The 23,761-nt window shown below is 49.3% G+C and overlaps 1 protein-coding gene across 1 annotated transcript in view; it reads right to left on the bottom strand.

Moving 5' to 3' along the window:
- LOC144109545 (piwi-like protein 1) overlaps positions 1–22,550 on the bottom strand; it is a 77,927-nt gene extending 55,377 nt beyond the window's left edge. The window contains exon 1 of the mRNA XM_077642370.1: positions 22,455–22,550. The gene's annotated coding sequence lies outside the window, so the exon portion shown is untranslated. The remainder of the gene's footprint in view (positions 1–22,454) is intronic.
- Positions 22,551–23,761: the final 1,211 nt, after the last annotated feature.

The raw sequence follows: 23,761 nt of genomic DNA, 5'->3' as shown, positions 1-23,761 counted from the left end.
GTAGGTGGACCTTGGAGATGGCCGTCCCGGAGTGCGGAATTTGGAACTTCGCGGCGCTGTGCGCGAGAATGTTAAACCGCTGGTGATGTGGATACAACGTTGACGACGGACCCATGCCGTCGGTCTTTCCGCTGCTGCTTAGGCGTACCAGCGACGGTAAGGTGTTCGAGAACGAGATTTGCGGCCGAGGAGCTTGCAGCATCGCTGTGAAGCGGAGCGCGAGACAGAGCACCGGCGCCCCTGTGATTGCGACCAGGTTGGTAGGTTGCACGGATGTCACTCGAATGCAGAGAGCCCGGCGGGCGAGGCGTCCGGACGGCTCTTTAAGAGACGACAGCCAGCAAAGCGTGCGATGACCCATGACGACATCAAACTGCCGGCCGTATATATGTATGCATGGCCGAACTATCATTAGCGCCCAAACGACAGCTAAACATTCTTCCGTAACGGAATAGTTACATTCAGCTTTGGTTAGCGCCCGACTGGCGTACGAAACGACGTATTCTTGAGGTCCACGTTTAAGCTGAGCCAAGGCAACTCCGGAGGCCGAAGCCATTCGCGTCAATTTTTACTTCGCTGAGTGGAGCCGGGTCGTAGTGCCGGACCAAGCAGACAGGTCACGTGGTCTGCCAAGAAGCTTCGTCAGGGGCGCAGTGATAGACGCAGAATTGGCGTACGAAGCGCTGAAAATGGGAACACGGAGCAGATTTAGCTGCAGGTCGGCGTTGGTTAGGCACGCCGAAAATTGCTGTAGGCGCGCGAGTTGGAAGCGGAAATCGTTGGAAAAGACAATGGTGTTGTGTGGGTAGCAGAGGAACGCGGGCCACTTGAGCTTGCGTATGATGTTTTCGATCATCCATTAGAAAGTGTTTATCGCTTTACACAGGCCGAGTGACATTAGAGCAAACCCGCAAAGACCGTAAGCCGTAAGATTGTTGGATACTTTACAGCGCTGTTTGCGAAGGTTTTAGGGGGGAGGGTGGGGTGTTAACGTCCAAAGCGACTCAGGCTATGAGGGGCGCGTAATGAAGGGCTCCAGAAATTTAGACCACCTGAGATTGTTTAACGTGCACTTACATAGCAGAGTACACGGGCCTCTAGAATTTCGCCTCCATCGAATTTCGACCGCCGCGGCAATGATCAGCCGAATTTCGATGGAGGCGAAATTCTGGATGGAGGCGAGATGCATTGAAAGAATGGGAAGGGGAGCGCAGTTTAGAGATGTGGAACAGTAGCGAACGCCTGGAGATCTGTACTCGTACAAAGGTGTGTCAGCTACATTCGGCCTGGAACATAATCTGAAGAATATATGCTGCAAATTTCATATTTGGATGTACGGTTAACCACCGCATCAATCGGTCGTTGCCGGAAGTTGGCTAGCAGCATATTACTCTATCGGGGCCTCATAATGCGCGTCAAAAGTGTCCGGACTCCGTACTGGCAATGGAACCGATCGGGTCTTGTTGCGACTCTGGCATTTTTCGATATTGAGCGCCCTACACTGCACTAGCTGCTTTGCTTGTTTTGTGGCGCTACTTGCGTGTTTATATGAAAACCATTTATTTCTGACCTATTAGCCCTTGCACTCCGCTGACTGAGTCAGCTTTTTATGTCAAATATAGATGAAAAGGTGTTAAGGCATTAATATAACTGTTTGAATTTCATATGACGTGGTTCGGGTGTCCACCGAGATGTGGGACGATTACTGCACCAGTTCCTTCCCACAAAAATTAGCTGCGATTTAACTACTGCTGAACCTGGTTAGAGCGCGAAAGCTGTGGTACATCGGGCAAGTAGATGCGGCTTGGCGTCTGTAACGTTGAGAAAATTGAAAATTGATTTTGAGGAAAGGAAACGACGCAGTGACTCTCGCATAACGGCGTACAATATTGAACCGCGCCGTAAGGGAAGGCATAAAGGAGGGGGTGAAAGAAGAAAGGAAAAGAGAGGTGCCGTAGTGGAGGCCTCCGGCATAATTTCGACCACCTGGGGATCTTTAACGTGCACTGACATCGCACAGCGCACTGGCTCCTTTCGCGTCGAGAGCCGGTGCGCCGAGAGCCGTGTTTAACGCTCCTTTCCGTTTTCTATCGCTGTGCAAATTCGTTCTTTTCTACTCCTTTACTATTTACACCTCCCCGTTTTGCTCTGCGTTTTTCTGTGCTTTATTCAGCCACTGCCCCTGTGAGAGCTGCTGCGCGGTACATTATACGGCCATTTGCCCTCAGTCTCAAGTTTGCTTTGAGGGCGGAGTTTATACGTCCTCGCCCGTTTTCTGTCATTATATTGACAATGTTTCATTGTAAGCCTGCCCTGACGAAGGGAATACCATTCCCGAAACTGTTGCACAATAAACCTTTAAAACGAACAGTCGCGTTTGTCGTAATACTGCACTTACACACACACACACACACACACACACACACACACACACACACACACACACACACACACACACACACACACACACACACACACACACACACACACACACACACACACACACACACACACACACACACACACACACACACACACACACACACACACACACACACACACACACACACACACACACACACACACACACACACACACACACACACACACACACACACACACACACACACACACACACACACACATATATATATATATATATATATATATACATGCTTATTTTAATGGGCTAACAAAATTCCCTTGCACCATTGGCCAGCACAGGTATGCTTTTTGACATGCTGGGCGAAGTTTTACTAGTGATATGCTTTTCCAAGATCAATGGTTGCACCTTGCCTCTTGTCGAGGAACTGTCTTTCAGTCTTCGGATTGTGATCAAGGTCCATGGAGCTTGTACACTTACTGGAAGATGAGCAATGCCTTATTTGTTCAGTTCTTGAATCGATTATTTTGTACACAGAACGCATTTATGTTCTCTGAACCAGCAGCCAATACGTTTGATAATGTTTGTTCTAGTGACACGACTTCAGCAGCGTGACTTTTAAGATAACGCCTGATCTAGTTTGCAGAAATAACAAGTTACCGGTACACCAATGACAGAAGGGTACCAAGTCAATATGATGGAAGGGTCGGAAGAAAAGTCAACTTGAAGTGACCAAAGCGATGACAATTGCAGTCTCGTAAGTGTGTGCTGCTTCTAGGAAGTCAGCCCTTGCAAAACTTTCCACCTCTGCAGTCGTCTTTAGCTGTAGATAGGCAGTCGTCGCCGCAGATGATTTGGCGCGGGGCACAACACGAACTCACCGCACGAAAACACAGCGCGTTCCACGCGACAGCTGGGCGCACGTAAACACAGGCCACGGACGTGTCAACAGCACACACTCCTGGGCATCGGTTGTCGCCGCCGCCGAGCCGACGAGAGTATGTTGCACATCCCGCCGCACATACACAGCACACCGCGATTACCCAGGCCGATGTGAGCGGTCCAAACAGGGAACTGCGGCACAGGACTTCTCCTCACATGTGGTGGCCGAATGGTAACCAACATAGCCGGGAAGCCGCCGTCGGGGCTCCCCATCGTGGACCCGCACATACGTCTCCTGCAGCGCGATAACCTCCGGCGTGCTTTCGGTGATGCGCACGCGAAGCTCGGAGTACCGCGCTGCAAGAGATCGAACGTTCCACTGCAGGATTGTGGGGGTCCGTGGTGGATCCCCTGCTTCATTTCGAGCCCCGAATCATTGGAAACCACGAGAATGGTGCGTCTTGAGAACATAGCCAGATTTGACTCCGCGCCTGGGATAAGAATGTTCTTCTCATAAATCGTCACGAGGTGCAGGGATTTTGTGTTTAGAACTATGTGGATGATATACCGCTAGACGACAATAATGAACGTTCAGATTCTCATACGGAAGGCGAGAGAATATGACCCTGGAACTTGCGTATAAAATTGTTTTTTTTTTTGGTTACCAAGGAGACGAAATGGATCACAACTACCACTGGATAGATGCATGGAATGTAGGTCGACCCATATTTTCGAAACGGAGTGATGACAGTTTCCACCGTGCTCAGATTTTTTCCCTTTATTTTCGTTTAACTCTAATGTAAGTTGTTATTAAAGCTCGCCATTTTTATATACGTTTTCCTACACCTATAACCTAATGTCACCTCCCTGCTTTTGAGCCATAATCCTCCCCATCACTTCTGGCTAATTTCCACCGCAGATTCATTTGCATGACCATTGTTGTCTCTAAAGCCCAGCGCCTCAGGAAGGTGACAGCGCCTGAATCGACAGCGGGATGCATACCATATCACAAATGAGTATGAGGCGTTCTATTGTTTCTACAGATTTACCACACACAGCACATGTGCCACCTTCTTCGTTAAATTTATTTTTGAGGAAAAACGCTAAGGTGCCCGTGTGCTGTGCGATGTCAGTGCACGTTAAAGATCCACAGGTGGTCGAAGCCCTCCACTACCTGACCTCTTTCTTCCTTTCTCCTTTCACTCCCTCCTTTATAGCTTCCCTTACGGCGCGGTTCACGTGTCCAACGATATATGAGACTGATACTGCGCCATTTCCTTTCCCCCAAAACCAATTATTAATTTTTAGCTGTGCGTTGTAAGACACCCTGACCTAGCTTTAAAGGGTAGGGCACTGCCTCTTGAGTCATCATAAAACGCGTTCTTCCTGATCTGCCTGTCGCAGTATAGATTTATGTTTCTAGACTATGGTTATTTTAAAATTATATTTATCCAATTTTACATTCAGACATGCACAGCCATGGCACCGTTCCGCCGTGGCACCGTTCCGCACAAGATCGCACTATCAGCATCGAAGGTGAAACGAAGAAAATAGCATCACTGACATCGCCCAACAATAACGCAGGCGGGCTGTGTGGGAAGGAAATTTCCCAATGTTTAAGTTTGAAGTTTATTTTCATTTCAAAAAGAAATGAGGGACCCGAGGCAAAAACTGAAGGTTAATTCACTTGACGGCGCTCGGGCCCCATTACATGGCAAAACAGCAATTAAGGTGCGGGTAGTAACATTTGGTGCACATAGAATTTAGGCAGTACATCCCAGTACATTTACAGACATTTTAGCTCTCACTACGCGAAGTTCAGTCTTTTTGTTGTTAAAGGTAGAGGCACAATATGAATGAGAAACATTATCAGCGAATAATAGCAATTGTACACAGCAACAAACCCGCAAAAAATCCAAAAAACACAGGAGAAACACACCTCACGAAAAGCAGAAAAATTACATTTGCGAGAGAAAGAATGAATGTATTCTTTTCTTATTTACATTTTCAATATTAACTTTATTTTCGCGAGAATCGTTTAAAAGAGTGGGCAGAGTATGTGCAAGCATTTGCTGGTCAAACGTCGTTCTTACGAAAGGTACCGCCCAGTTATGAGCAGAACGCGAAGAATATGTTCGTGTAATTAAGTGCTAGATTGGCGATCGAAAGCATTGCTGCCACAAGCTGCCACAAGGCCTTCGCTTCGGTGTGCTAGAGCATAAAAAAAAAAGAACTTCTCATGCCTGACGAGAAAAAAAGGGCCAGGAGTGGGTTTTGAAACCCCTCAATTGTGGACCACGGTTAGACGGCGGTACGAATCACTGGCCCGTTAACCACGGGTTTTGTCCACAGCCCTTTTTCCAAGATTTCGCCAATTTCTTTGGTACCCGAGCACCAGGACAGGAGAAACTTGTACCCATTAGAAAACCGGTGGGTTCCCGGCGGCACTGGGGATCGAACCCAGCACCCCCCGAATGCGAGGCGGATGCTCTACCACAAGGCCACCGAATCGGTAGGCGACACCCTTGAAGACTATGCACATAGTCGTTAGAAAACAATAAAAAAAAAGATTCGGCAGTGAGAACGAGCAGAATCCGCCACCGCGGCAGAGATTCCGCGGAAAAAACCAAGTTGAAAGCCTGATGGGTTCAGGCCAAACTTCTGGCGCCGCTTCTAGGAAGTTGCATTCCCGCGACGACAAACATGGCGGCACCCTTCGATGCAGGACGCCTCTCTTCGGACACGATTCGACATTGTTGCGGTCCATTTCAGCGCGTTATTTGTTAGAATTGGGGCACCGGTCTGTCGCTTCGTCTCGTCTTGCCTATTAAAAAAAAAAACGTACGAGTGATGAATTTATCCTATTTCTTTTTTCTTACAGTGATGCTTCTGCCCATTTCAGGCTTAAGAGCAGCGTCGATTTTTGTTTACAACAGTGGTTCCCGTCTTGACGATTAGATGGCGCCACTAGAGCGAACTCATCGACGTGTCTTCAGAATATCGGAGACCAATAGCTGAAATAATAATAATAATAATAATTGGTTTTGGGGGAAAGGAAATGACGCAGTATCTGTCTCATATATCGTTGGACACCTGAACCGCGCCGTTAGGGAAGGGATAAAGGAGGGAGTGAATGAAGAAAGGAAGAAGAGGTGCCGTAGTGGAGGGCTCCGGAATAATTTCGACCACCTGGGGATCTTTAACGTGCTCTGACATCGCACAGCACACGGGCTCCTTAGCGTTTTTCCTCCATAAAAACGCAGCCGCTTAATATAGCGGAAACGTAAAAACTGTTTACAAAGCGCAGTTCTTCCGTTCGAGGCCAGATGGCGCCACTTGCTTGCTCGGAACGTGGCGCCATTGAGGGCGGAGTACGTCGCTGGCGTGTACGCGTCGACGCAGCAGTGGAATATGTTCGAATGTGTTTTCTCTGCGCATATGTAGAAATGCAGAGGAAATACGTGCTAGGGTTGTGGATTGCAGGAATTCGGACACGGAGTTAAAGGTGCGAGATGCGATCGTTTGCGAGCTGCCCGGAACCGAACTGCACAAGGACGCACTGGCCCTGTTCGCGGCCGTTCGCCATGCACCTTTTCGGTATAGGCTAAAGCAACAAACACATTCGCCAGCGTCATATAGCCAATATTGGAAGAAATGTTTTTGATCTAGGAAAATGTTCTATGATTAAGTGCACAATATAACCGCATAAACAAGTTCCGCCACTGAAACCGTCACCTCGTGCTTTCGCTTGCGTTGCGGTTGACTCTGCAGCGAGACCCCATTGCTCGTCAGTTAAGGCGTGCGGCCATTGGTAACAGGGGCACCCGAGGGCGAATTCGGAACGGAAAAGAAGGACGTCTGGTGCTCCTGCATACCGCTACTGTATTTTGTGCAATGCACAGCCGTGCGGACGGAAAACGCTTACCTATACCTTCAGTCCGTGTATGACATGCCGCCTAGGTGCTTGTGTTGAACTTAGCTCCAAGTAGCGCAGTTTTCTTCGACCATATTCGAAATAAAGCCTTTGCGTTACTGCTGCTGTGCCGGGAGCTTGCCACCTCCTCGCGTCCCATGGGAGACAGTCACTAAAAGTGACTCCGCAGGCCAGCGCTCAGAGTGAAGCTGTTACCACCAACGAGACCTGGAGCATTTTCGTGTCCGGGTATCAAGCGACATGTGTGACTGGCATAACTGTGTGAACTTCGTATATAGTATGAATGCGTTGCCGTGGGCGCGTTATAAAAATTATGTTGCGGCGGAATCCTTCAAAACGATCGCACGCCATTTCGTGAAGGCTGCTTGATGCCTGGTACTGCTACCATGATGGTTAACATTTGTATGTATTTATTTTTGTCGCTTTCCTGCCTTTAACAAAGCCCTAAAAAGCTTTTAGGTTTCCTAAGCACCATTAACAACAGGTTGTAAACAAATGCGCACGATGTGCATGTGAGCGTTTTGGAGCGGTGTCTGCATGAATGTACACACTACGACAACGACATGTGATGCCGCAGGAATAACAACAAAAAGCATTCAGAAAAGCTTTCAGCGATTGTAACGACAAGCAGTCAGGCGATCTATTCGCTGGCTCGAAGAGGCCCGAGAGCTGAGCGCGCTTTCCGCGACATGAAGCCCGATCATGTTTTCACGGCTCAAAAGATCCAATTAGCATTCCCGCATGTCATTCGAAGGTTTTGCCAAACCACAGTGCCGTGTTCTCACAGCTTTACAACCACATCAGCCGAAACACTTCCTGTCGGAAGCGAACCATCAGACGTAGCTGCTGTCGCAACGTACAGTTGGATGTGTGTAATGGCGGCGTGATCACGTGATCGAAAATGGCAGCCCACATGATACGACGCGGTAAAGAATATTTTACGTAAGTTTGTTGTGAATGTACAGGTTACCTACATAAAACCACGGCCGTGGTAAACCGCACGTCTGACCCAGTAAGTCTTCGGTATGCTAAATATCTAAAATTGGCGTAACGTCTGGCAAAATTGCTGCCTTTAGCCTAACCGGGCAGCGGTAGACAGCGTCGATTAATCTCTTTTTCTTGCCATATCTGTGCACGCCATGAGCAGACGAGGACCGAAGATGGGGTGGCTATCACGTCTGAACGAGGCAGCATTTCTGCGGCCGCGGAATGCGCTAGCTGTCGCCACCGAATGCTCAAGTGTGAACGCGCCTTTAGGGTTGTTTGACGGCGAAACGAATCACTGGTGCGTCAACCCGACTCTTTGATCCACGACCCTCTTGCCAAGCTTTTTGCTTCAAATGTTCGAGCCGAGCCCCATGCATGGAGTAACCTTGTACCCATTAGAAAACCAGTGTATACCCGGCAGCACTGGGGATCAAACCCAGCGCTTCCCAAATGCGAGGCGGATGCTCTGCTAGAAGGCCATCACTTCAGTGCGTATTCGAACCCGTACGGAAGTGAATGCTCAACGATGCGTTCAGTGGGTTTTTTGAGTGCGAATTCCACCGCTTTGAAGTCGTTTGTTGCCCACATTCGAGGGGATCTTCGCGCACGCTGCTGCGCGAGGAGCTAAACCGGCGACCTCTGGCGGCCGCAAAAGGAGCGGGTCATAGTAAACCTTGAGGGGACGCCTGCTGGATAAGGACCAGGTTATTGTGTGCGGAATTTAATTCGACGGCAATCCCGCCGTCTAGAATGAGATCCTGAGCCAGACTAGTTATTCTGTACAGGAAAAGGTTAGCGTCAGGTTTGTCGTGTCGATGCTTTCGATCGGCAGCCTCGAGATTCTGAGGTAAAAGAACGGGACAGCTGACGACATTTTTTGCATGCTTTGCCACTTCTGTTTTGATAGGGTCAGTATTGCAGGGTGGCCAGCTCACTCCAATACAATAGGAAGAAAGACGAAAATCTATCGTCTGACTTCGTGGCAGTGCCGTACGCGTACGTCACGAAAGGTAACATAGGATTGTAGCTTACCTTGGTACGATGAACTATGCGACATCCGACGAGGAGTGTCTCAACGATGTTGAAAAGAAAGACACGTCCACTGTCCCTAAGCGACTCGCTGGGCTTGACGTGTCGATGCACAAAACGATGCAGCGAGCAGACACACATCCCCCGTGTGTGTCTTCCTTTCTTGGTCCCGTCTGCTGCGCTGTTTCCATTCAGAGCAGATAGCAACTTCCCGGGAAGTACCAACGGGAAAGCGCAGTGGCTTCGGCATACCAGATGAGATGGCCGACGATCATCAAGCGGCTCCTAGAGACCGTGCAGGTCAGTGGCCCGTACAGGTGAACGCCAACAAGAGACCGAATGTGTGTGCATGGTATGGAAGTTGCTGCAAAGGGTCGGTCAGACTTCGCGCGGCGGAGTACTTACGGAGTTGACAGGCGAGGCAGGATGGGACGTACTTGCGTATATTCCCGTACATTCCGTGCCAATAGTAACGCCGCGAAATCCGTTTGTATGTTTTCAGAACTCTAGTATGTGCACACTGAGGATCGGCATAGAATGAAGCACAAATGGCGAGGAATCCCTAGGAGCCACCGACGAACATCAGGCTTGTAAGTGGACCTTGGAGATGGCCGTCCCGGATTACGGAATTTGGAACTTCGCCGCGCTGTGCGCGAGAATGTTAAACCGCTGGTGATGTGGAGACAACGTTGACGACGGACCCATGCCGTCGGTCTTTCCGCTGCTGCTTAGGCGTACCAGCGACGGTAAGGGGTTCGAGAACGAGACTTGCGGCGAGCTTGCAGCATCGCTGTGAAGCGGAGCGCGAGACAGAGCACCGGCGCCCCTGTGATTGCGACCAGGTTGGTAGGTTGCACGGATGTCACTCGAATGCAGAGAGCCCGGCGGGCGAGGCGTCAGGACGGCTCTTTAAATGACGACAGCCAGCAAAGCGTGCGATGACCCATGACGACATCAAACTGCCGGCCGTATAGACATAGGGCCGAACTATCATTAGCGCCCAAAAGACAGCTAAACATTCTTCCGTAACGGAGTAGTTACATTCAGCTTTGGTTAGCGCCCGACTGGCGTACGAAACGACGTATTCTTGAGGTCCACGTTTAAGCTGAGCCAAGGCAACTCCGGAGGCCGAAGCCATTCGCGTCAATTTTTACTTCGCTGAGTGGAGCTGGGTCGTAGTGCCGGAGTACTGACGGTGAAGTCAGCCAACGCTTCCTCGCGTTCGCCGGATCAAGCAGACAGGTCACGTGGTCTGCCAAGAAGCTTCGTCAGGGGCGCAGTGATAGACGCAGAATTGGCGTACGAAGCGCTGAAAATGGGAACACGGAGCTGATAAGTTTCGAAGTTGCTTGATCGAAGTCGGTCTTGGAAACTACGCCGCAGCACCGAGCTTGGCCGGTCAATGGAAATGGTCTTGGTTGGAGACGATGTGGCCAAAGGTTATCAACTGCCTGGCTCCACCCCGCCACTTCTCAGATTTAGCTGCAGGTCGGCGCCGGTTAGGCACGCCGAAAATTGCTGTAGGCGCGCGAGTTGGAAGCGGAAATCGTTGGAAAAGACAATGGTGTTGTGTAGGTAGCAGAGGAACGCGGGCCACTTGAGCTTGCGTATGATGTTTTCGATCATCCATTAGAAAGTGTTTATCGCTTTACACAGGCCGAGTGACATTAGAGCAAACCCGCAAAGACCGTAAGCCGTAAGACTGTTGGATACTTCAACAGCGCTGTTTGCGAAGGTTTTAGGGGGGAGGGTGGGGTGTTAACGACCAAAGCGACTCAGGCTATGAGGGGCGCGTAATGAAGGGCTCCAGAAATTTAGACCACCTGAGATTGTTTAACGTGCACTTACATAGCAGAGTACACGGGCCTCTATAATTTCGCCTCCATCGAATTTCGACCGCCGCGGCAATGATCAGCCGAATTTCGATGGAGGCGAAATTCTTGAGGGCCGTCATTAGAGATGCATTGAAAGAATGGGAAGGGGAGCGCAGTTTAGAGATGTGGATCAGTAGCGAACGCCTGGAGATCTGTACTCGTACAAAGGTGTGTCAACTACATTCGGCCTGGAACATAATCTGAAGAATATATGCTGCAAATTTCATATTTGGATGTACGGTTAACCACCGCATCAATCGGTCGTTGTCGGAAGTTGGCTAGCACCAAAATACTCTATCGGGGCCTCAAACGGCGCGTCAACCTTTCCGGACTACGCACTGGCAATGGAACCGATCGAGTCTTGTTGCGACTCTGGCATTTTTCGATATTGAGCGCCCTATACTGCACTAGCTGCTTTGCTTGTTTTGTGCCGCTACTTGCGTGTTGATATGAAAACCGTTTATTCCTGACCTATTAGCCCTTGCACTCCGCTGACTGAGTCAGCTTCTTATGTCAAATATGGATGAAAAGGTGTTAAGGCATTAATATAACTGTTTGAATTTCATATGACATGGTACGGGTGTCCACCGAGATGTGGGACGATTACTGCACCAGTTCCTTCCCACAAAAATTAGCTGCGATTTAACTAATTAATATTAATAATTGGTTTTGGGGGGAAAGGAAATGGCGCAGTATCTGTCTCATATATCGTTGGACACCTGAACCGCGCCGCAAGGGAAGGGATAAAGGAGGGAGTGAAAGAAGAAAGGAAGGAAGAGGTGCCGTAGTGGAGGGCTCCGGAATAATTTCGACCACCTGGGGATCTTTAACGTGCACTGACATCGCACAGCACACGGGCGCCTTAGCGTTTTTCCTCCATAAAAACGCAGCCGCCGCGGTCGGGTTCGAACCCGGGAACTCCGGATCAGTAGTCGAGCGCCCTAACCACTCAGCCACCGCGGCGGGGCGATTTAACTACTGCTGAACCTGGTTAGAGCGCGAAAGCTGTGGTACATCGGGCAAGTAGATGCGGCTTGGCGTCTGTAACGCTGAGAAAATTGATTTTGAGGAAAGGAAACGACGCAGTGACCCTCTCGCATATCGGCGGACACCTGAACCGCGCGCACCGTATGGGAAGGGATAAAGAAGTGACTGAGAGAAGAAAGGAAGAAACAAGGGCCGTAGTGCAGGTCTCCGGGATAATTTCGACCACCTGGGGATCTTTAACGCGCACTGACATCACACAGCGCACGGGCGCCTTTTGCGTTTCGCGTCGAGAGCCGGGGCACCGAGAGCCGTGTTTAACGCTCCTTTCCGTTTTCTATCGCTATGCAAATTCGTTGTCTTTTCTACTCCTTTACTATTTCCACCTCCCCGTTTTGCTCTGCGTTTTTCTGTGTTTTATTCAGCCACTGCCCCTGTGAGAGCTGCTGCGCGGTCCATTATACGGCCACTTGCCCTCACTCTTAAGTTTGCTTTGAGGGCGGAGTTTATACGTCCTCGCCCGTTTTGTGTCCTTATATTGACAAGACTGTTTCATTGTAAGCCTGCCCTGACGAAGGGAATACCATTCCCGAAACTGTTGGCACAATAAACCTTTAAAACGAACAGTCGCGTTTGTCGTAATACTGTACTTACACACACACACACACACACACACACACACACACACACACACACACACACACACGCACACACACACGCACACACACACACACACACGCACACACACACACACACACATATATATATATATATATATATATATATATATATATATATATATATATATACATACATGCTTATTTTACTGGCTAACAAAATTTCCTTGCACCATTGGCCAGCACAGGTATGCTTTTTGACATGCTGGGCAAAGTTGTACTAGTGATATGCTTTTCCAAGATCAATGGTTGCACCTTGCCTCTTGTCGAGGAACTGTCTTTCTGTCTTCGGATTGTGATCAAGGTCCATGGAGCTTGTACACTTACTGGAAGATGAGCAATGCCTTATTTGTTCAGTTCTTGAATCGATTATATTGTACACAGAACGCATTTATGTTCTCTGAACCAGCAGCCAATACGTTTGATAATGTTTGTTCTAGTGACGACTTCAGCAGCGTGACTGTCAAGATAACGCCTGATCTAGTTTGAAGAAATAACAAGTTACCGGTACACCATTGACAGAAGGGTACCAAGTCAATATGATGGAAGGGTCGGAAGAAAAATCAACTTGAAGTGACCAAAGCGATGACAATTGCAGTGTCGAAAGTGTATGCTGCTTCTCGGAAATCAGCCCCAGCAAAACTTTCCACCTCTGCAGTCGTCTTTAGCTGTAGATAGGCAGTCGTCACCGCAGATGATTTGGCGCGGGGTACAACACGAACTCACTGCACGAAAACACAGCGCGTTCCACGCGACAGCTGGGCGCACGTAAACACAGGCCACGGACGTGTCAACACCACACAATCCTGGGCATCGGTTGTCGCCGCCGCCGAGCCGACGAGAGTATGTTGCACATCCCGCCGCACATACACTGCACACCGCGATTACCCAGGCCGATGGGAGCGGTCCACACAGGGAACTGCGGCACAGGACTTCTCCTCACATGTGGTGGCCGAATGGTAACCAACATAGCCGGGTAGCCGCCGTCGGGGCTCCCCATCGTGGACCCGCACATACGTCTCCTGCAGCGCGATAACCTCCGGCGTGCTTTCGGTGATGCGCACGCGAAGCTCGGAGTACCGCGCTGCAAGAGATCGAACGTTCCACTGCAGGATTGTGGGGGTCCGTGGTGGATCCCCTGCTTCATTTCGAGCCCCGAATCATTGGAAACCACGAGAATGGTGCGTCTTGAGAACATAGCCAGATTTGACTCCGCGCCTGGGATAAGAATGTTCTTCTCATAAATCGTCACGAGGTGCAGGGATTTTGTGTTTAGAACTATGTGGATGATATACCGCTAGACGACAATAATGAATGTCCAGATTCTCATACGGAAGGCGAGAGAATATGACCCTGGAACTGGCATATAAAATAGTTTTTTTTTTGGTTACCAAGGAGACGAAATGGATCACAAGTACCGCTGGATAGATGGATGGAATGTAGGTCGACCCATATTTTCGAAACGGAGTGATGGCAGTTTCCACCGTGCTCAGCTTTTTTCCCTTCATTTTCGTTTAACTCTAATGTAAGTTGTTATTAAAGCTCGCCATTTTTATATACGTTTTCCTACACCTCTAACCTTATATCACCTCTCTGCTATTGAGCCACAAATCTCCCCATCACTCTTGGCTAATTTCCACCGCAGATTCATTTACATGACCATTGCTGTCTCTAAAGCCCAGCGCCTCAGGAAGGTGACAGCGCCTGCATCGACAGCGGGATGGATACCATATCACAAATGAGTATAAGGCGTTCTATTGTTTCTACAGATTTACCACACACAGCACATGTGTCACCTTCTTCGTTAAATTTATTTTTGTAGCTGTGCGTTGTAAGACACCCTGACCTAGCTTTAAAGGGTAGGGCACTGCCTCTTGAGTTATTATAAAACTCTTTCTTCCTGACCTGGCTGTCGCAGTATAGATATATGTTTCTAGACTATGGTTATTTTAAAATTATATTTATCCAATTTTCCATTCAGACATGCACAGCCATGGCACCGTTCCGCCGTGGCACCGTTCCGCACAAGATCGCACTATCACCATCGAAGGTGAAACGAAGAAAATAGCATCACTGACATCGATCGCTCAACAATAATGCAAGCGGGCAGTGTGGGAACGAAATTTCCCAATGTTTAATTTTGAAGTTTATTTTCATTTGAAAAAAAAATGAGGGACCCGAGGCAAAAACTGAAGGTTAATTCACTTGACGGCGCTCGGGCTCCAATGCATGGTAAAACAGCAATTAAGGTGTGGGTAGTAACATTTGGTGCACTAACAATTTAGGCAGTACATCCCTGTACATTTACAGACATTTTAGCTCTTACTACGCCAAATTCAGTCTTTTTGTTGTTAAAGGTAGAGGCACAATATGAATGAGAAACATTATCAGCGAATAATAGCAATTGTACACAGCAACAAACCCGCAAAAAATCCAAAAGACACAGGAGAAACACACCTCACGAAAGGCAGAAAAATTACATTTGCGAGAGAAAGAATGAATGTATTCTTTTCTTATTTACATTTTCAATATTAACTTTATTTTCGCGAGAATTGTTTAAAAGAGTGGGTAGAGTATGTGCAAGCATTTGCTGGCCAAACGTCGTTCTTACGAAATGTACCGCCCAGTCATGAGCAGAACGCGAAGAATATGTTCGTGTAATTGTTCGATTGGCGATCGAAAGCATTGCTGCCACAAGCTGCCGCAAGGCCTTCGCTTTGGTGTGCTAGAGCATAAAAAAAAAAGCACTCTTCTCATTCCTGACGAGAAAAAAAAAGGGCCAGGAGTGGGTTTTGACACCCCTCAAATGTGGACCATGGTTAGACGGCGGTACGAATCACTGGCCCGTCAACCACGGGTTTTGTCCACAGCCCTTTCTCCAAGATTTCGCCAATTTCTGGAGTACCCGAGCACCAGGACAGGAGAAACTTGTACCCATTAGAAAACCGGTGGGTTTCCGGCGGCACTGGGGATCGAACCCAGCACCTCCCGAATGCGTGGCGGATGCTCTACCACAAGGCCACCGATTCGGTAGGCGACAACCTTGAAGAGTCTCCACCATAGTCGTCAGAAAACAATAAAAAAAAGATTCGGCAGTGAGAGAGAGCAGAATCCGCCACCGCGGCAGAGATTCCGCGGGAAAAACCAAGATGAAAGCCTGATGGGTTCAGGCCAAACTTCTGGCGCCGCTTCTAGGACGTTGCATTCCCGCGACGACAAACATGGCGGCACCCTTCGATGCAGGACGCCTCTGTTTGGACACGATTCGACATTGTTACGGTCCATTTCAGCGAGGTATTTGTTAGAATTGGGGCACCGGTCTGTCGCCCCGTCTCGTCTTGCCTATTAAAAACGTACGAGTTATAAATTTGCTCCATTTCTTTTTTTTTACTGTGATGATTCTGCCCCATCAAGGTTTAAGAGAAGCGCCGGGTTTTGTTGACAACAGTGGTTCCCCTCTTAACGATTAGATGGCGCCACAAGGCCGAACACATTAAAGCCCCCACATCGATGCTTCTTCAGCACATCGGAGCCGTGCTAACGGACACGTAAAGCGTTTACAACGCGCAGTTTTTCTGTTTGAGACCAGATGGCGCCACCGGCTTGATTGGACCAAGGCGCCATTAAGGACGTAGTAAGTCGCTGGCGTGTACGTGTCGACGCAGCAGTGAAAATATCGAGCGTTTGTTCAGAATGCGCTCTCTCTACGAAGATGTAGAAATTGTAGAGGAAATACGGGTTGTGTTGTGGATTGCAGGAATTCCGACGCAGAGTTAAAGGTGCGGGATGAGATCGTTTGCGAGCTTCACGGAACCGAACCGCACAAGGCCGTACTGCACCTGTTCGCGCTCGTTCGCCATGCACATCTTACGGAAAGGGCGAAAGCAACAAACACATTCTCCAGCCTCAGACAGCCAATATTGAAAGACCAATATAAAGAGCCAATAGAGATATAGACAGTCACTAAGAATGACTCCGCAGGCCAGCGCTCAGAGGGAAGATGATTACATAACACGAACGAGACCTCGATCATATTCGTGTCCGGGTATCGTGCGACATGCGAGACTGACATAATTGCGAACTTCGTATAGCATGAACGCGTTGCCATGCACGCGTTATAACAATTATGACGCGGAATCTTTCGAAACGATTGCACGCCAGTTCGTGTAGGCGGCTTGATGCATGGTAGAGCTACCACGACAGTTAGCACTTGCGTGTCTATTTTTATCGCCCTTCTGGGTTTAAGAAACCAGTAGAAAATATTCCAGGTTTCCTAAGCACCGTTAACACATTGTAAACAAACGCGTACGATGTGCACGTGAGCGTTTTGGAGCGGTGTCTGCATGAATGTACACACTAGGACAACGACACGCGCTGCCGCAAGAACATTAATAGTAACAACAAAAAACATTCAGCAAAATGTTCAGCGGATGGAAACACAACCATTTAGGCGATCTATTCGTTGGCTGCAAGAGGCTCGAGAGCTGAGCGGCTCTCCGGGACATATGAATAATAATAATAATATTAATTGGTTTTTGGCGGGAAAGGAAATGGCGCAGTATCTGTCTCATATATCGTTGGACACCTGAACCGCGCCGCAAGGGAAGGGATAAAGGAGGGACTGAAAGAAGAAAGGAGAGAAGAGGTGCCGTAGTGGAGGGCTCCGGAGTAATTTCGACCACCTGGGGATCTTTAACGTGCACTGACATCGCACAGCACACGGGCGCCTTAGCGTTTTTCCTCCATAAATACAGGCCCCAACGTGCAAGAGTCCAATATCGGTGATATACCGCTAAACAACAACAATGAATGTTCAGATGAATGCGAGAGAATACCGCCTTGGCACACCTTTATCAAATTAGTTGGTTTGGTTATCAAGAAGACGAAATGGATCACACCTAGCGCAGACATGCAGCAGCGTTCCGCCGCTCACTCGCAGCGACTGCAAGATCGTCATTAGACCGAGAGGTTGGCCTTGTTATTAGACGAGCACTCCTCCATCGAGCTCATATCTCAAGAACCTCAATAAAGTTACTCGTAGCAGCCATCCTGACTAGACTGCCGTCAATCGCGCGCTGTCTACATCAGGCGATCATTCGATCAAGACCGAAGAAAAGGCCGCAGCTATCAGCATCAGGGATATAGATATATATGGTGCTGCTCTCTGCTACCTGGAAACGATTACTATCGAAGGTGAAACGAAGAAAATAGGATCACTGACATCGCCCAACAATAACGCAGGCGGGTGGTGTGGGACTGAAATTCCCCAATGTGAGGTGGATATGCTCTAGCTGCCGCAAGGCCTCTGCTTCGGTGTGCTAGAGGATAAAAAAAAAAGCACTGTTCTCTTGCCTGAAGAGAAAAAACCTCTCACATGTGGACTATGGTTAGACGGCGGAACGAATCACTGGCCCGTCAGCACACGGGTTTTGTCCACAGCCCTTTTTCCAAGCTTTCGCCAATTTCTGGAGAACCCGAGCACCAGGCACGGAGAAACCTTGTACCCATTAGAAAACCGGTGGGTTCCCGGCGGCACTGGGGATCGAACCCAGCACCTCCCGAATGCGAGGCGGATGCTCTACCACAAGGCCAGCGATTCGATGCGCAACTCCCTCAAAGCGTATCCACATGGTCGTTATGAGCCAATTAAAAATGATTGGGCAGTGAGAGCGAGTAGAACCCGCCACCGCTGCAGAGATTCCGCGGAAAAACCAAGATGAAAGCCTGATGGGTTCAGGCCAAACTTCTGGCGCCGCTTCTAGGAAGTTGCATTCCCGCGACGACAAACATGGCGGCACCCTTCGATGCAGGACGCCTCTCTTCAGACACGATTCGACATTGTTACGGTCCATTTCAGCGCGTTATTTGTTAGAATTGGGGCAGCGGTCCGTCGCTTCGTCTCGTCTTGCCTATATAAAAAAAACGTACGAGTGACGAATTTATCCTATTTCTTTTTCCTTACAGTGATGGTTCTGCCCATTTCAGGCTTAAGAGCAGCGTCGGTTTTTGTTGACAACAGTGGTTCCTGTCTTGACGATTAGATGGCGCCACTAGAGCGAACTCATCGACGTGTCTTCAGAATATCGGAGACCTATAGCGGAAATAATAATAATAATAATTGGTTTTGGGGGAAAGGAAAGGACGCAGTATCTGTCTCATATATCGTTGGACACCTGAACCGCGCCGTAAGGGAAGGGATAAAGGAGGGAGTGAATGAAGAAAGGAAGAAGAGGTGCCGTAGTTGAGGGCTCCGGAATAATTTCGACCACCTGGGGATCTTTAACGTGCACTGACATCGCACAGCACACGGGCTCCTTAGCGTTTTTCCTCCATAAAAACGCAGCCCCCGAATATAGCTGAAACGTAAAAACTGTTTACAAAGCGCAGTTCTTCCGTTCGAGACCAGATGGCGCCACTTGCTTGCTCGGAACGTGGCGCCATTGAGGGCGGAGTACGTCGCTGGCGTGTGCACGCGTCGTCGCAGCAGTGGAATATATTCCGAATGTGTTTTCTCTGCGAATATGTAGAAATGCAGAGGAAATACGTGCTAGGGTTGTGGATTGCAGGAATTCGGACACAGACTTAAAGGTGCTAGATGCGATCGTTTGCAAGCTTCCCGGAACCGAACCGCACAAGGACGCACTGGCCCTGTTCGCGGCCGTTCGCCATGCACCTTTTCGGTACAGGCTAAAGCAACAAACACATTCGCCAGCGTCATATAGCCAATATTGGAAGAAATGTTTTTGATCCAGGAAAATGTTCTAGGATTAAGTGCACAATATAGCCGCATAAACAAGTTGTTCCGCCACTGATACCGTCACCTCGTGCTTTCGCTTGCGTTGCGGTTGCCTCTGCAGCGAGTCCCCATTGCTCGTCAGTTAAGGCGTGCGGCCATTGGTAACAGGAGCACCCGAGGGCGAATTCGGAACGGAAAAGAAGGGCGTCTTGTGATCCTGCATACCGCCACTGTAGGTTGTGCAGTGCACAGCCGTGCGGACGGAAAACGCTTACCTACCTTCAGTCCGTGTATTACATGCCGCCTTGGTGCTATTGTTGAACTTAGCTCCAAGTAGCGCAGTTTTATTCGACCATATTCGAAATAAAGCCTTTGCGTTACTGCTGCTGTGCTGGGTGCTTGCCACCTACTCGCGTCCATTGGGAGACAGTCACTAAAAGTGACTCCGCAGGCCAGCGCTCAGAGTGAAGCTGTTACTTACCACCAACGAGACCTGGAGCATTTTCGTGTCCGGGTATCAATTAAGCGACATGTGTGACGGGCATAACTGTGTGAACTTCGTATATAGTATGAATGCGTTGCCATGGGCGCGTTATAAAAATTATGTTGCGGCGGAATCCTTCAAAACGATTGCACGCCATCTCGTGAAGGCTGCTTGGTGCCTACCATGATGGCTAACATTTGTATGTCTATTTATTTTTGTCACTTTTCTGTCTTTAACAAAGCCCTAAAAAGATTTTAGGTTTCCTAAGCACCATTAACAATAGGTTGTAAATAAATGCGTACGATGTGCATGGAAGCGTTTTGGAGCGGAGTCTGCATGAATGTACACACTACAACAACGACATGTGATGCCGCAGGAATAACAACAAAAAGCATTCAGAAAAGCCTTCAGCGATTGTAAAGACAAGCAGTCTGGCGATCTATTCGCTGGCTCGAAGAGGCTCGAGATGCTGAGCGGCTCTCCGCGACATGAAGCCCGTTCACGTTTTCACGGATCAGCAGATCCAATTAGGGTTCCCGCATGTCATTCGAAGGTTTTGATAAAACCACAGTGCCGTGTTCCCACACCTTTACAGCCACATCAGCCGAAACACTTCCTGTTGGAAGCGAACCATCAGACGTAGCAGCTGTCGCAACGAGCAGTTAGGAGGTGTGTAATGGCGGCGTGATCACGTGATCGAAGATGGCAGCCCACATGATACGACGCTGTAAAGAATATTTTACGTAAACCTGTTGTGAATGCACAGGTTCCCTACACAAAACCACGGCTGTGGTAAAATCGGTGTACGTCTGACCCAGTAAGTCTCCGGTATGCTAAATATCTAAAATTGGCGTAACGTCTGGCAAAATTGCTGCCTTTAGCCTAACCGGGCAGCGGTAGACAGCGTCGATTAATGTATTTTTCTTACCATATCTGTGCACGCCATGAGCAGACGAGGACCGAAGATGGGGTGGCCATCACGTCTGAACGAGGCAGCTCTTCTGCGGCCGCGGAATGCGCTTGCTGTCGCCGCCGAATGCTCAAGTGTGAACGCGCCTTTAGGGTTGTTTAACTGCGAAACGAATCACTGGTCCGTCAACCCGACTCTTTGATCCACGACCCTTTTGCCAAGCATTTTGCTTCAGACGTTCGAGCTGAGCACCATGCAAGGAGTAACCTTGTACCCATTAGAAAAGCAGTGTATACCCGGCAGCACTGGGGATCGAACCCAGCGCTTCCCAAATGCGAGGCGGATGCCCTGCTAGAAGGCCATCACTGCAGTGCGTATTCGAACCCGTACGGAAGTGAATGCTCAACGATGCGTTCAGTGGGATTTTGGACTGCGAATTCCACCACTTTGAAGTCGTTTGTTGCCCACATTCGAGGGGAATTTCGCGCACGCTGCCTTCTCCGTCAGGAACGCGCGGGCAGTCCGACAGCGTCGCGCGCGTCGTCACGGAGTGGCTGTAAGCCTTCTTCGCCACCTGTTGGGCGCAAAACTAAATAGACCCATTGCTCTATTATGGGCTGCAACCGCACCATCAGAATATTCTCGAATACGGACATCTTACGTGTTTCTAACGCCACATTATTAGAATACAAACGCGAGTGCTCGATTCTACGGGTTCGTCCCCAGAAGCATTACTATCATATTTTTTTTTTTAGCCAGGTAGTATCGCGCAGTGACCGAACGCTCCGGGTGCGCTACCTTGGACGATTAACAGCTGGGGGCCCCACCCCAGCTATTGTGTTCGAAGTGTTGTGCGCGTGTTTTTTTTTCTTCATTGACTGTTCACGCGGGCAACTTAAACAAATGTATATTGCTATGTAAATAGTGCATTTATGACCTCCCCTTCTATCCCATCTCACGTTCGGTTCTTAGTTTAAACAAGCTTATCAGCATTGCTTTTTTATCTGAAAAATGTTTTTGACCGTTTGTCAGTCGCTGCCTGTGCCATGGCATATACCCCGCAGTCGGTGCGCGTCATTAACTCTACTTGAGGACAACAGCAACAACAACAATATTAGGCGCGTCCATCATAGTTCTTAATACAATGGCTAGAAAATGAAGAGGAGCCAAACCGGCGACATCTGGCAACGGCAAAAGGAGCGTGTCATAGTAAATCTTGAGGGGACGCCTGCTGGGTAAGGACCAGGTTATTGTGTGCGGAATTTAATTCGACGGCAATCCCGCCGTCTAGGATGAGATCCAGAGCCAGACTAGTAATTCCGTACAGGAAAAGGTTAGCGTAAGGTTTGTCGTGTCGATGCTTTCGATCGGCAGCCTCGAGATTCTGAGGTAAAAGAACGGGACAGCTGACGACATTTTTTGCATGCTTTGCCACTTATGGTTTGATAGGGTCAGTATTGCAGGGTGGCCAGCTCACTCCAATACAATAGGAAGAAAGACGCAAATCTATCGTCTGACTGCGTGGCAGTGCCGTACGCGTACGTCACGAAAGGTAACATAGGATTGTAGCTTACCTTGGTACGATGAACGATGCGACATCCGACGAGGAGTGTTTCAACGATGTTGAAAAGAAAGACACGTCCACTGTCCCTAAGCGACTCGCTGGGCGCGCCGTGTCGATGCACAAAACGATGTAGCGAGCAGACACACAGCGCCCGTGCGTGTGTCTTCCTTTCTTGGTCCCGTCTGCTGCGCTGTTTCCATGCAGAGCAGATAGCAACTTCGCGGGAAGTACCAACGGGAAAGCGCAGTGGCTTCGGCATACCAGATGAGATGGCCGACGATCATCAAGCGGCTCCTAGAGATAAACGGGAAGAGTGTGATTGTCCCTATGCCTAATTAACATAGTTGAGGCGGCGCTAATCGACACGTAATATGATAAAACTCTCATTATTCTTACCAGTGCCAGCGGAGACAACCAAGGGCTTTGAGGGGGACGTGCGACACCACCGTGCAGAACGTTCTCAACTTGCTCACTAATCACGTGACGCTCGGCCACAGCGACAAGATATGGCCGCTGTCGAAAAGGCAGGTGAGAACCGACCGGTCTTAGCGCGACGAGGGGCACTTGACGTCTGGCCTAAAGGCATCCAGGCAGCTGCTCACGGTGGGTCGATGGAAGTTTGTCGTCAGGCAACGTATCAGACACGGAATCCGAATGCAGAGGATTCACTGCGGGATTGTAGGCAGTCTCGCGAACTTCGAGGTTGGAGAGCAAGTGGGCTGTTTGAATAGAGTCCAGCGACCCACCACGCCGAACGGTAAGTGGACACGAGGACGGATTGTAAGCCACCATCTTCGTAACACTTCTTGCGGACATCAAGGACCGCATACAACAGCGGCGGGTTCTTGCGGGGCGCAAAGGAAGCAGACGGCATAAATCAAACGGTGACTGCAGACGTGGCAGTACACGAGCTAGGAGTAAAAAGCGTTCAAGATTCCGGTGCAACTTCGGCTTCCTCAGCGACGGTGAGCTTCTGCATCCAGGTGGAATGGGTCTCAGCTGTAAGTTCGTCACGCAGCGCATAAAGTTCCACCTCAGCGCAGGCGCTATCACTCACGGATTACGTCACGTTGCGAGGAGAATTTCCATCGGAGAAGCCGGTCACGAGAACAGAACGACAGGACCGAGAACTGAACTGTGTATAAAATATCGTCAAATGACGGCCCGCGCTGCGCGTTCAGTCAGAGGTGCAGTTCGCTCTTGACTGGCAGTGTGGAGCGACAGACCGCGAAATGACGCTGTTGCTGCGCGCAGCGAGCGGCATAGCCTTTCATGAGTCATGGAAACCACGGAAGCCGTGCCGGCAAGCGCGCATAT

This window comes from Amblyomma americanum, chromosome 11, assembly GCF_052857255.1.
Source record: "Amblyomma americanum isolate KBUSLIRL-KWMA chromosome 11, ASM5285725v1, whole genome shotgun sequence".
NCBI classification, from domain to species: domain Eukaryota; kingdom Metazoa; phylum Arthropoda; class Arachnida; order Ixodida; family Ixodidae; genus Amblyomma; species Amblyomma americanum.
The sequence above is the reverse complement of the archived record's forward strand: the minus strand, read 5'-3'. Positions and strand labels throughout refer to the sequence as shown.